General features: G+C 45.9%; 1 pseudogene; it reads right to left on the bottom strand.

Moving 5' to 3' along the window:
* Positions 1-5,329: 5,329 nt before the first annotated feature.
* Positions 5,330-12,028, bottom strand: LOC103541932 (A-kinase anchor protein 17A pseudogene; annotated as a pseudogene).
* Positions 12,029-12,293: the final 265 nt, after the last annotated feature.

Here is a 12,293-nt window from a genome sequence, read left to right as displayed (position 1 = left end):
TCTGATATTTTAGCAGTTTAGATTAGAGTCAGGCTGGTTATTAAAGAAGATCTTTTGTGATATTTTTAAGCAGCATGAGAAATTCTAAGTAAAATTTAAATTTTCAATAATTGCAGAGCAGGCATGAGCTCTTTCTTCCTTTGTTCCTCCAGATGCAAGAACCTGGGTGCAAATCCACCCTCCCCGGTGAAGTGGGAATGTGTGAGGACGACTGCCCGATGGGTAAATTAAATAAAAAGATGCACAAAAAAGACACTGAAACCTTTTTCAAAACTAAAATCATAAAGTGTAGTTTCCTGTCACACATCAAGGATTATCTAGCCTCCAGTGAGTCAGAGCGGGGGAGACAAGAGAGCAGCACGGAGACAAGAGGCCAGGGTGAGTGACCCATCGCTCCCTCCTCTGGACATTCCTTCCTCTTGGAGCGTCACCCTCACACTCAAACCCAGATTTCAGGAGTCAGCACGTGCAGTCATAAAGTGTGGCGGCTTCCACATCCCCGTTACCGGGACACAGAACATTTTGCATAGTTAGTTTTGGCTCAACACATCACCACTCGTATGTGTCCATTCTTCCTTTACAGCTGAGCAAAGAGGAAAGCCACATGAGCAGAGGCAGATAAACAAGAACAAGGTTTTGTATACATTAAAAACATACATGTAATCTGGGAAAGATAAGAGCCCATTGAGGAAATGGGTAGGGGCAGAGGAAGCCCCTCTAAAGAGCAGTGGGCATCCTGCCAGTTCCCAGCCTAGAGAAAACTGGCCCAGAGCTTGGGTCGGGGGTGGGGGGCAGGTGATTTGACTGAGAGTAGAGGTTTCTCAATATAAACATCTGGTGCTGTCCCCATGACCCCACCTGCACTTTGCCCAGGGGGCTGCAGGTGTTCTCTGTGAGGGGACCATAAGTGCATCCAGTCATAGTAGGAACAGTGGCATCCCCCATCAGCCCACCTATGCTCTGGGTAGATGGGCTCCAAGCATTCTGATGGTAGACGGTGACACAGGGACCTCCCATCACAAGTGAGATGTTGTTACCCACGACTGTGGTTTGGCCAGGTGAGCCCCAGCTGTACTGATGCAAAGTGGGAATATCAGGTCCTCCAGTCATGGGAATGGTGTTGTCCCCTCCTGTGTTCTGGACAGGCGGGCCCCAGGTTCTTAGATTTAAGGTGTTGACAGTGGTGTCAGATGTGGAAGCTGGCAATGTCAAACCTGCAAAACCAGATGGCCTTATGCCGCCCGTGGGTGGCTGGGCTGCAGGAGAGGTTAGGCCCAAGCTTGTGCCGGGGCTACTAGTTCTCCCACCAGGACAGAGTTGTTAGGCTGCTGCCCATCACAGGACCCAAATTTGGGCCGAGAAGTGATTCCTGGGTCAAAGAGAAGGTTGGAAATTGCGGCCCGTCTGCTGACTGACTGTAGGTAAATGGCTGGAGACGTTGGCCTAGGCAATGTCGCCTCTGGGTGGCACATTCTCAGAACAAGGAGGCACCTTGTAAAATGGGAAGTGGTCCTCCCTGGAGACAGGAGGAGACGGGAAGATGATTGCCTGGGGAGGAGGCGTGGCATTCATAGCATCGCTGTCAAGCGCAGGCTTGAAGTTGGCAGAGCCTGCGGGAGACCTGAAAGTGACAGCCTGGGAAGGGGAAGTCATGTCCATGTCAATGACACCAGGATCTAAAGTAGGGAGGTCCAACCTGCAGATGCCATGGCTGTGATGGTGGAGGGGACAGCCACCGAAGGGGTGGGCTGGCTGGTGAAAACAGGAGTATTGTTGGAAGGGACTGGAAGAAGGGTGTGTAAGAGAAAATATGGGGAGAATCTACACACATGGGTGTCGGGGATTCTTTTTGGCAGGAGGGGAGCTGGAAGGAGAAGGTTGAGGTGCTGGGAGGTGTGAGGAGGTCAAAAAAGGAGATGTGGAAGCTATGATTGAATGAAAAGGGGTTCCATTCTCATGAAGTGGAATTCCCAAAATGGGACTGGCATTAAAAGGAAGAAGAGAATCCTGTCTCTTCTTGGACCTCGACCTCAGATTCCTTTGGGCAAGAAAGGTGGAGCTGACTATATGGTGCTGGCTTCATAGCCTTGACTACCTGCTCAGGTGGAGAATGCAGGAGAGTAAATTTGCCCTGGAGGAGGGATCCTTATGCCTCTGGAGTGTCCAAACATCGTGGAATTCCATGAGGCGAGTATGGGCTTCTTTGGAGAGTCCCTCCAGCTCACCAGGGGGAGGCTCCCCAGAGGGGAGCGCATGGCCTGCTGGATCAGATACTGCCTCTTGGGTGCAACATAAAAGCCAGCTGGTAAAGGCACAGGATGCAGGTGGAACTGCCTGTCACCAGGGCAGAGGGTGGGTGCTGGAGCAGCAAGGGGTGGGGGGTCCTGGCCATGCAGGGCAGCATCACTGGCAGGGGAAGCCATTGGGCGAGGGCGAAGGAGAGGACAGCGACGGGGAAGGGGACAAAATTTAGAAAGGAAATTGCCCATTTAGAGCCTGTCGTGTGCCAAATGATCCCAGAGAATGGAGTCTGAAACTGGAGAGCGTCTCCTTAGCTTCCAACTCCTCTTGACGCCAAACCACACTGCTCTACTCAGCCTGACGCCTGTGACATCCCCTCAGAACAAGTCACAGAGAAGGGGAGCCAGGGGCTTGGGGCCGCCCAGCACCTGAGGAGATGGCGCCAAAGAGTGAGGCCCCAGTGCCACCCCAGCTGAACTTTCTAGCTCCTGGGTCTTGCTCCTGCAGGTGCAGGTGTTGAGCACCAAACGGGCCACCATGTGGGGACAGGTCAGGACTGGGAGGCCCCATCCACGGAGCACACCCCACCCGGGCACTGGCCCTGTAGGCCTCTCCATGCCTGGGTGTGTGTCACCAGCCCTTTCTATGGGGTCCCAAGCCAGGAGCCACCCAGATCCTGCCAGCGGGTGACCTGCCTCCTCTGGGGACCTCACTAGCCAGGTGGAGGTTTCTGAGGAGGGCACACCAAGCCTGACCTGACTGGATGCTGCTCCCCACAACATTTTTTCCTGGTAGGCAGAGGCCTTCTTCACTTCTTTTTAGAAATTTGGTAAAACAACATTTAAACCTTAGACCAGCCAAGATTTTCTCTTTGGTCTAGTTTGAAGGATCCAACTGTGTAAAAATTCGTCAGAAAGCTGTAAGTAGTCAAATCCCACCAGCACCTAACGCCTGTCCTGGTGGTCTAGTAGCTGGAGTTCCTCTCATGCCTGTGATCTGGGTTCAATTTCCGGCCAGAGACCCTCACCGCTGCATGTTAGCTACCGTGTTGCAAAGCCCACAGTTTACCTTAGGGTTCATTCTCTGTGTTGTACATTCTATGGGTTGGGACAAATGTATAATGACATATATCCATCTTTATAGCATGAGACAGAATATTTTCACTGCCCTAAAAATTATCTCTGGGGGTTCACCCAGTGGCACAGTGATCAAGATCTGCTTTGGTGGCCCAGGGTTCACTGGTTAGGATCCGGGGGACAGACTGATACACCACTTGTCAAGCCACTCTGTGGCAGGCGTCCCACATAAAATAGAGGAAGATGGGCATGGATGTTAGCTCAGGGCCAGTCTTCCTCAGCATAAAGAGGAGGATTGGTGGCAGATGTTAGCTCAGGGCTAATCTTCCTCAAAATAAAAAAAAAAAAAGAACAAAAAAAATCTGTGCTCTGTCTATTCCTCTCTCCCCATCCCCCACCTGTGGTAACGACTATTCTTTTATTGCTTCTATAGTTTTCCCTCTTCCAGAATGTCATATAGTTGGAATCATACAGTAGCCTTTTCAGTTTGGCTTCTTTCACTTAGCAATATGTGTTTAGGCTTCCTCCATTTTTATGGCTTTTTATTTCCATTCCTTTTTATGGCTCCATAGCTCACATCTCTTTAGTGCTGAATAGTATCCCATTGTCTGGATGTACTTTTGAACTTTTGAGACTGAGAATGCTTGAAATCATGATGTTTAATCCTTCCAGGAAATCCAAAACCCAATTAAAGGATGTATAGTTTTGCAAAGTGTGCTCACAACCTCACTAAATATTTCTCTAATTCCCACAAAAATCTTCAAAAGCTGGTGTCTTCTTTTGATTGAAGTTAAGAGACATTAACTTACCTAATGACGGTTACCTGGTCTTGATTAGAAACCAAGGGCCCCTCTCCCCCACTAGCCCACTGCACTGCAGCAGGGGGTTGGGACTAGAGTTTTCATATTTAGCTAATTAAAATACAGTATATTTTATCTGCCAATCCTAATTGGAATAAAAGCCCTACACATCTAAAGATGGTGGCAGGAGAAATACCTTCATTTTTTCAAAAAGCCTAATAGAAAGTCAATATTTACCACCAAAGGCCAATGCCAATGCAAACTTTCCACCACTCTCCTACCCCACCCGCAATTCAGTGTAGTCTCTCATTTATTTTATTCTGATGAGAAGTTTTGAGCAGCAACTATATGTACCTCTGGAATAAAAAGAAGAGAACACAAACTGATGACTACTTAAACGCAGTTTGTTTGGAAGACTAATTCTTTCAAAGGTGAGAGTCAATAGCAGATGGGCGAAGAGTGGGAAACGCTGTGTGCTGGGGTTTTGCCTGGAAGTGGTGGGAGGGGCAGAGTGGGGGCATCCGATGGGGCTCCAAGACCCCTCCTCTGCTCCAGTCTGAGCAGCTCTGCCCTGATCCATTTACAGAATAGGATTCAGCCTAAGACTGCATCTGAGGAAAATGGCCTCCTGCAAAAGTACCACCTGAAACCACTGTTCTGCCTTAGAGACGTGCTGGCCAGTACAGCAGCCACCAGCCACACGTGGCTCCTGAGCACCCGAAATGGGGCTGCTCCAACTTGAGTTGTGCTGTAAATGTAAAATAAACATCGGATTTCAAAGACAGTACCAAAAATAGAATCTATATCTCAATAGATTTTACATTGATTATATGTTCAAATAATATTTTGGATATATTAGTTAAATAAATATATTATTAAAATTAATTTGACCTGTTTATTTTTATTTTTTTAAATGTGACTACTAAAAAGTGTAAAATTACATGTATGGCTTGCATTGTATTTCTGCTGGATAGTGCTGATCCACCATGCTCTGAGATACATGAAAGAAACTCGAGGACTGGTGTGAACAGCGCATGACCACTCGCAGGTTCGTTTAGACTGTCCCTTAGTGTAAGCGCTTTCTAGCCAAGAGTAGTTTCTTGTTTATGTTACTGAGAGTCACTCTAAAATGATAAAAAATTGTTTTTGCACACTCTCCCCAAATTTTTTTTCTGGTATATAGTTCTTTCTTGGTATTAACACTTATTTCGTTCAATGATGGTTGTAACCAGTCAAGGAAAGGGGGGCTGTGACACTGGCCCCGAGTTTCAGAGAAATGCACAGGTCGAAGCCCAGAACAGGAAGCGGTTGCTTCCTGCTGAGTGTCAAGACCAGCCGCTCCCGGGGCAGGTCCTCGGCTCTGCCCAGCAGCTCGGCAAACAGCTGATGTGCTGCAGGATCCTCTGAGCCAGCAGCAGCTTCCACTCTCCCAATTTTATTTTTTTCTTGTAGCTTTTTGGCTCCTCTGCTTGTAGCTCCTCGAGTTTTTCTGATTCCAACAGAATTCACCATCCCTCTGTTTTCATTCCCTCCTGCGAAGCTTCTCCTTTCTTTTTCTTTTCTCTCTCCAATTCTTCTAGCATTTTCTGTTTCCCTTCCTCTGCTCTCTGCCTCTCCTCTGCCTCTTTCTCTCGGAGATTTTTTTCTTCTCTTCGCGGTGGTTTCTTCATTGAGGCATCACTTAGGTATGCAGTTGAGTCAACAGAAACATTGAAGTTGGAGGCCACAGCCTTGCCATCCTTGCCGTTGTACCTGAGCTTCATCCCACACAAGATGCTCATGACTTGGATAAAGCCCATGTACCTACGGTTCTGGACATATGCCTTCAGGGTCAAGTGTCCCCCAAACTTAATGTGTGGAAGTTCTGGCTTCTCATCTCCTCCCAACAGGGGTCCAGCATGGGGATGTCCACATTCTGTATCTCCTTAAACTTCTCAAACACCTTGACCAGAATGTCCTCATTAGGCTTCTCTGAACCCGACTCCTTCAAGGTGACCCACGTGCAGGGCAGCCCCTCCAGGTGGAATCACGTCCTGGCCTCTCTCCCGGCAGCATTTCCTTCATATCCTTCTCATTATGGCAGGTGGGGAAATGGATTTTGAATTCGGCGGCCCGGCAACTTGAGGATGTTGTAGACGCCGCAGAGCTGGATGGTCTTGCTGTGGAGGCAGGTCACGAAAGACTTGACCGGAGTCTTTTCTCCACCTCGCCCTTGAAGTGGATGAAGTCCACGGTGTTCTTGGAAATCTGGAGGGTGGAGAACTGATGATTGTGCACCGTGCCCTTCAGCCTTTCCATCGCCTCCCAGTTGGAGATGGACTTCCCAGCTACTTCAGCGGCAGGAGGGCCGGGCTCATGGTATCCTTGTGATGGGCTTGAGGTAGAGGCCCTACAGAAGGCAGAGCTCCACCGCCTTGGACACGTCGTGGACTACGGCAGCTGCTGCTATAGCCGGGGCATTGGGCCACCGAGGGGCTGTGCCTGAATCCCAGGCCCCCACCACTCTGGCTGAGCTCGCCACCACCCCGATGACCCTGGCAGGAGGCGCATCCCACCTGGCATTGCCACTGTCAGCTGGAGGTTCCCCTGAAGTGACCGGCACCACTGCGGCCTGCCCTGATAGTGCTGAGTACTGGAGATACAAAAGTGAGTAGGACACATTAATTTGTGCCTTTCAAGAGCTCAATCTAAAGAGAGACGAAGAATAAGTAACTAGGTACAAATATGCCCTCTGGGCTGCAGGGACCTTGACTGTCTTGTTCACAGTGCATCCACATTGTCTGGGCCATACTGCTGGATAAATATGTGATGAGTAAATAAACAGATGGATGGATGCAGAGTACTAGGGAGCACAGAATGGAGGGGTGAGGGAAGGCTTTCTAGGGGGAATGCAGTCTCCAATGGATCAGAAGGAGGAAGCCAAGCAAAGTTGGCTGGAGACAGTATTCTGTAAGGAGGAAAAGGGCTAGGTTGGCTCAGGTTTACAGTAACTAATTATGCCTGGATTAAGAGTCTGGCAGAGGAGGTGATGAGAGAAGAGGCTGAATGTAAAGACAGTGTTCTGATGAAGAGCCTCATGCACAAAGCTACTAAGATTCTATCCTAAAAATCAATGGAGAGTCATTTTTAAGCAGAGAAGCAACACTGTGATATTTGTGACGTAGAAGGATGAATCTGAGAGCATATGGAGGTCTGGTTGGTTATAGAGTGGCTAATACTGGAGACAAGAAGACCAGTTAGAGAGTTGGTGAATAATTCAGGCAGGGGAAGATGGGAGTCTGAACTAAGGCAGTGATACTAGGAAGCCAAGAGTTGGGAGACAAAATTAGGAGATATCTAAGGGGTAGACTTGACAGGTCTTGAGGACAAATTGACTGTGCGGGTTGAGAGAGGAGGAGCAGAGGGTAATGGCCAGGTTGCTGTCTCAGACAATTGGGTAGGTGGTGGAGCCATTCATCAAGATAGGGAGCACAGGAAAAAGTGGTCTAGGGATGGGGCGATCAAGCTGGAGAAGAATGCATTTACCTTTCAAGTCTGAGGTGTCTGCTGGGCATCCAGTCAGAGATATTAACAGGCAATCGGATGTACAGAACTAGAGCTCAGGAAAACCATTTGAGAAAGAGAAGTAGATTTGAGGGCATCAAGAGGTATGTGATAACGGAAGCCACTTTAACCGGGAGATGGCTATATTCATATGTACTTGGGAAGCACTTGGGAAGAAGTTATTTTATTTAACTTTAGTTTTTTCAATTTTTTAAATAGAAGTCATAATGATTTATAGCATTCTGTAACTTCATGTGTACATTATTACTTATCAGTTTCTCTATAGACTGCATTGAGCTCACCACCAGTAGTCTAATTTTTATCCATCACCATATATATGTGCCTCTTTCACCCACCTCCCAACCCCCTTCCCCACTGGCAACCACTAATCTGTTCTCTTCATCCATTTGTTTAGCTCCTACATATGAGTGAAATCATGCAGTTTTTGGCTTATTTTGCTTAACATAATACTCAAGGTCTACCCATGTTGTTGGAAATGGGACCATTTTGTCTTTTTTTAATGGCTGAGTAGTATTCCATTGTACATATATACCACATCTTCTTTATCCATTCATCAGGTAATGAGCACTTGGATTGCTTCCACGACTTGGCAATTGTGAATAATGCTGTGATGAACATAGGAGTGCATAAGTCTCTTCGTACTGTTGATTTCATGAACTTTGGGTAAATACCCAGTAGCGTGATAGCTGGATCATATGGTATTTCAATTTGTAATTTTTTGAGAAATGTCCATACTGTTTTCCATAGTGGCTGCACCAGTTTGCATTCCCAACAGCAGTGTAGGAGAGTTCTCTTTTCTCCACATCCTCTCCCTCATTTCTTATTTTGTCTTGTTAACTATAGCCATTCTAACAGGTATGAGGTGATATCTCACTGTAGTTTCGATTTGCATTTCCTAATATTAGTTACATTGAACATCTTTTCATGTGCCTGTTGGCCATCTGTAAATCTTCTCTGGAAAAACGTGTGTCCATATGCTTTGCCCATTTTTTGATGGGGTTGTCTGTTTTTTTGTTGTTGAGTTGTATACGTTCTTTATATATTTTGGAAATTAACCCTTTGTCAGATGTATGATTTGCAAATATTTTCTCCCAGTTGGTGGGTTATCTTTTCATTTGTTCATGATTTTCTTTGTCTTGCAGGAGCTTTTTAGTCTGATGTAGTCCCATTAATTTTTTCTTTTGTTTCCCTTGCCTGAGTAGACATGGTATTCAGAGATGCTGCTAAGACCAATGTCAAAGAGGGTACTGCCTATATTTTCTTCTATTAGTTTAATGGCTTCAGGTCTTACATTCAAGTCTTTAATCCATTTTGAGTTAATTTTTGTGTATGGGATAAGATTATGATCTCCTTTCATTCTTTTGCACGTGGCTGTCCAGTTTTCCCAATACCGTTTATTGAAGATACTTTGCTTTTTCCATTGTATGTTCTTGGCTCCTTTGTTGATTAGCTGTCCAGAGATGAGTGGGTTTAGTTCTAGGCTTTCAGTTCTGTTCCATTGATCTATGTGTCTGTTTTTGTGCTAGTACCATGCTGTTTTGATTACTATAGCTATGTAGCATATTTTGAAGTCAGGGCTTGCCTCCAGCTTTGTTCTTTTTTCTCGGAATTGCTTTGGCTATTCGGGGTCTTCTGTTCCATGTAAATTTTAGTATTCTTCGTTCTATTTCTATGAAGAATGTCACTGGGATTCTGATTGAGATTGCATTGAATCTCTAGATTGTTTTAGGTAATATGGACATTCTAACTATGTTTATTCTTCCAATCCATGAACATGGACTATCTTTCCATTTCTGTATGTCTTCTTCGATTTCTTTCGATAATCTCTTACAATTTTCAGTGTATAAGTGTTTCATCTCCTTGGTTAAATTTATTGCTAGGTATTTTATTCTTTTTGTTGTGATTGTAAATGGGATTGTATTCTTGACTTCTCTTTCTGCTAGTTCACTACCAGTGTTTAGAAATGCAACTGATTTTTGTAGATTTTGTAGATTTTCTACCCTGAAACTTTGCTGTAGTTGTTGATGATTTCTAATAGCTTTGTGGTGGATTCTTTAGGGTATTTTCTATATAGATTCATGCTATCCTGGAGGGAGCATATTGTTGGGTCTTGTTTTTTAATCCCTCCAGCCCCTCTGTGTATTTGATTGGCGAATTCTATCCATTTACATTTAGAGCGATTATTGATATATGAGGGCTTAATACTGCCATTTTGTCTCTTTTTTTCCAGGTCTTCTGTGTTTCCACGTTTTTTTCCCCCTTGTATTTCTGACTGCCATTACAGTTTGGTGGTTTTCTGTGATGGTTTTTTTCTTTATGATTTGTAGTTCTGCTCTGATTTTTTGTTTAGTGGTTACCATGAGGTTTGCCTAAAAGATCTCATAGATGAGATAGTCCATTTTCAGATAGCCTCTTATCTCCACTAGCCTAAGCAGCTTCCATCGCTTTCCTCTTCCCTCTCTGAGTTATTATTGTCACAAATTATTCTTTTGTGTGTTGTGAATTTGTAACTAAACTGAAGTGATTATAATTACTTTTTATGCTTTACTTCCCTTTAGCTTTTATATTTGCTTGCTAACCTGTCCTGATAGAGACATGAAATTTTCTGATTTGTCCTATTTATCTCCTTGTTCATAGCTTTGTAAACCTTTGCCTTGCTGTTACAGGTGGGAGGGCTTCATTCATCATTTCTTGTAAGGGAGGTCTAGTGGCAATGACCTCCCTCACCTTTGTTTATCTGAGAAAGCTTTTATTTCTCCATCATATCTGAAGGAATGCATTCACTGGATAGAGTATTCCTGGCTGAAAGCTTCTGTCTTTCAGAATTTTGAATATATCATTCCACTCTCTCCTAGTCTGTAAGGTTTCTGCTGAGAAATCCACTGAAAGCCTGATAGGGGTTCCTTTGTAGGTTATTTTCTTCTGTCTTGCTGCCAGTAATATTTCTTCTTTGTCATTGACTTTTGCCAGTTTTAGTATTACATGCCTTGGAGAAGATCTATTAACATTGATCTAATTAGGAGTTCTATTGGCTTCACGCACTTGTAAGTCCAGTTACTTGCCCAGGTTTGGCAAGTCCTCATCTGTTATTTCTTTGAAGAAGTTTTCTGCTCCTTTTTCCCTCCCTTCTCCCTCTGAAATACTTATGATCCTTATATTGCTTTTCTTAATTGAGTCAGATATCTCTCAAAGAATTTCTTCATTTTCTGTTCAATCTTAGTTCTCTTTCCTCCTCTACCTGAAGCTTTTTCCTGTCTTCTATATCATCAGCTCTATTCTTTATGTTTTCTAGATTATTTCTTATCTCAATTGTTTTCTTCATATCCAGAACTTGTTTGGTTTTCTTTTAGTTTCACTCTCTTTAATGAAGTATTACTTCTGCTCATTAGTTTTATTCCGGAGCTCATTGAACTTTCTGAGTTTTCTTGTAACTCATTGAATTTCTTTATGACAACTGTTTTGAATTCTCTATCACTTAGATTGTAAACTTCTCTGACTTCAGGATTGGTTTCTAGAGATTTGTCACTTTCTTTCTGCTCTGAAGTATTATTGTAGCTCCTCATGACGTTCAATGAATTCATCCTTTGCAAGTGCACCTGTGGTATTATCTGGTCACAAATGCCACCTGCCACCACTGCAGGGGAGCAAGACCTGTGTTTTCTGATTCCGCTCCATCTGCTGGAAGTTGAGCTGGTAGGGCTGCTCCACGTTTGTACAGGCTGGCCACAGATGTTCTGTAGGCTGAGCTCACCTGGGCCAGTCCTCTATGCTGAGTAGGTGGGTCACAAACCGGGGGCAGGTCACTCTTGTGCAGGCAGGGCTGCTGTGCTCAGCTGGGGATGGGCTGAGCTGCTGTGCTAGGCAGGAGAGGTGCCTACTCAGAGGCTGAGCCACTACTCGGTGGGTCTCACAGCCTGCTGTGCTCCGAGGGTAGGATGCCTTCTCATATGTGCTGCACTCAGCAGGCAGGTGCCTTTGTGGGGGCTCAGCTGCCACTGGGTGGGCCCTGCAGTCTGCTGTGCTCCATCGGTGGGGTGCTTTCTCACTTGCACTGTGCTCAGTGGGCAGGCGCCTGTGTGGCAGCTGGGCCGCCACTTGGTTGGTCCCACGGGCTGCTGTGCTCCATGGGCTGGGCACCTTCTGAGTGGGTGGAGTGACTTCTCACCTGCACTGTGCTCAAGGGGTGAGTGCCTGCATGGGGGCTGAGCTGCCACCACTTGGTGTAGAGGCTTCCCACTGGCGGGGCTACCACAGCATGATGGGCACTCCCGCGGGCCTGGCTACAACTCTGAAAGCATTTGCATAGCCCTGGCTGCCCTTGCCTCCACTTACAGTCATGATGGCCATAGTGTGAGCATCCACAACCCGGCTTGCTGATACGGGGGCTGGAGAGGGGTGCACTCACCTAGTTCCACTGCCTCCCAGGGATCCAGTCCACCCACCTTCAGATGCACAGCTGCGTGGATCTCTCGGACGTCCTATTGTGCTGTGTAGGGAATCCTCTGCTGGTTAATGAACGTCCACTTAGTTGTAACTTAGAGGGGAGAAAGGGAACAAGTCACACTGCCACGATGCTGACGTCACCTCTCAAAAAGTCAAATATTAATTTAAG

This window comes from Equus przewalskii, chromosome 22 (assembly GCF_037783145.1).
Source record: "Equus przewalskii isolate Varuska chromosome 22, EquPr2, whole genome shotgun sequence".
NCBI classification, from domain to species: domain Eukaryota; kingdom Metazoa; phylum Chordata; class Mammalia; order Perissodactyla; family Equidae; genus Equus; species Equus przewalskii.
The sequence above is the reverse complement of the archived record's forward strand: the minus strand, read 5'-3'. Positions and strand labels throughout refer to the sequence as shown.